This window comes from Macaca nemestrina, chromosome 5, assembly GCF_043159975.1.
Source record: "Macaca nemestrina isolate mMacNem1 chromosome 5, mMacNem.hap1, whole genome shotgun sequence".
Lineage (NCBI taxonomy): Eukaryota > Metazoa > Chordata > Mammalia > Primates > Cercopithecidae > Macaca > Macaca nemestrina.
The window spans coordinates 2,620,324-2,622,527 of NC_092129.1; the positions used below are offsets into that span (position 1 = coordinate 2,620,324).

Sequence of the window (2,204 nt, forward strand, 5' to 3'; positions counted from 1 at the left end):
CTGACTTTTCACAAAAAAATTTTGCAGCCTTCAGTATAAATGGGTTAATTCCAAAGCCTAAAGCAACCTAGTGTGTCTGGAATTGGCAGGTTCTTGGTCTCGCTGACTTCAAGAATGAAGCCACAGACCCTGCGTGGTGAGTGTTACAGTTCTTAAGATAGTGTGTCCAGAGTTTGTTCCTTCAGATGTTCAGATCTGCCCAGAGTTTCTTCCTTCTGATGGGTTCGTAGTCTGGCTGACTTCAGGAGTGAAGCCACAGACTTTCATGGTGAGTATTACCGTTCATAAAGGCAGCACGGACCCAAAGAGTGAGCAGCAATAAGATTTATTACAAAGAGCAAAAGAACAAAGCTCCCACACTGTGAAAGAGAACCTAAGCGGGATGCCAACACTGTCTTGCGTGGCCTGCTTTTATTCCCTTATTTGGCCCCACCCACATCCTGCTGATTGGTCCATTTTACAGAGAGCTGATTGGTTCATTTTACAGAGAGCTGATTGGTCCATTTTACAGAGCACTGATTGGTACATTTACAAACCTTTAGCTAGACACAGAGCACTGGTTGGTGCATTTACAATCCTTTAGCTAGACAGAAAAGTTCTCCAAGTCCCCACCCAACCCAGAAGCCCAGGCAGCTTCACCTCTCACTCAGTCCACAGTGAACCCAGCCTCCAGCTGCAGGTGTTGGCTTCCACCCAGCACAGGGCTAAGCAGTTTTGTGCTGAGTCCATCTCTGTGGCCACCAGCCATCCGGTGTTGGGGTTGGTCCTCAGCTTATCTGCACAGGGGCAAACCCACCCGTTGGTGGAAGGGGCCAGAGGCAGCCTGGGCTCTGAATTCCACCCAGAGCTGGAGAATAGACTAGGAAGGGGAGCAAATGCCAGGGCTGCTGGTGGCCTTACCTCTTCTGCACAGCAGCAGCTGTGGTGGCCTGAGAGTAAGGAGTTACCATAAGGACGTAGAAATAGATCACCTGAGCTGCATCCACACCCAGAGATAGGCCGACACATCTGTGGTGTGTTCGTTTCAACAAAGATGCAGAGATAATTCCATGGAGGAAAAACAATAGCCTTTCAACAAATGGTGCTAGAACAATTGAGTATCTTACGCAAAAAAATTAACTTTTATCTACATCTCATATTACGTAAAAATGGAACCAAAATAGATTATAAACATAACGTAGAATACAAAAGTAGAAATTATGGTAGAAACCATAGGAAAAAAATCTGTGCTACCTTGAGTTAGGCAAAGATATTTTAAATTTGACAGCAAAAGTACAATCCATAAAAGAAAAGAAACTGATAAATTGGACATATTCAAAATGAAGCACATATACCAGTCAGAAGACACTACTGTTAAGAGAATTAAAAATATAAGCCACAGATCTGGAGAAAACATTTGCAAACCATATATCTGAAAAAATGGCTTGTACTTCACATCTAAAAGGACTTAAAAGTCAATAACAGGAAAAAACAATTTTAAATGGGCAAAATAGTTGAAAAGACAGATCAGCCAAGAAGATATATGGATGAAAATTAAACACATTAAATACATGCGATATCAATAACCCGGCTACCTACCGGTTAGATGGCGGATGTTGAAAAGGCCAGCTCCACCACGCATGCGCGAGCACATGTGGGCGGGAACAGGAAGTGCCCCGAGGATGCTGAATCAAACCTGCCTACGTGAAGGGCTGAGGACACGACATTTCCTGACAGACGTCGCCATGTCTAGCAACATGAGCCTCTCCGTGAAGGCATGAAGGGAGAAAACCTCTTCTCTACCTTGTCGCAGGTCCTCCAGGACAGGCGTCTCCTTTGAGAAGTAGGACTGCTTTTATAAGTAAGAAAAATATCGGTTCTTCATTTTCAAAATGACGTCTCAGATACGTGCCCAAGTGTGTCACATTGCAACAACTGCCCAGCTATGGGGTTGGTCTTGGGGAGCAGAGGAGACTAAGGGGCCTGCCTCATTACGAGCTGCACAGGAGGGCTGAGCTTGCATTAGCAGCCTCTTCCTCCAATGCAGGAGAATGCACTGAGATTTATGGTTCATCTGAAAGTAGCTTAGAAAGACACCATATGCACTTACCATCTCTTGTAGAAGTTGCAGACAAGTTATTTAAAAGTCTCATTTCCTTAAACTGTCTTTATGGCAAAGTAAAGAGCCTCTGGGATCCACTTCAAGTGGTCATTGTGGAGGGTAC

General features: G+C 44.6%; 1 long non-coding RNA gene across 1 annotated transcript; it reads right to left on the reverse strand.

Moving 5' to 3' along the window:
* Positions 1-224: 224 nt before the first annotated feature.
* Positions 225-1,975, reverse strand: LOC139363108 (uncharacterized). The gene is made up of 3 exons (XR_011623009.1): positions 1,579-1,975; positions 901-1,008; positions 225-776 (listed from the first exon to the last, which is right to left on the reverse strand). It is a non-coding gene; the product is annotated as an uncharacterized lncRNA (long non-coding RNA).
* Positions 1,976-2,204: the final 229 nt, after the last annotated feature.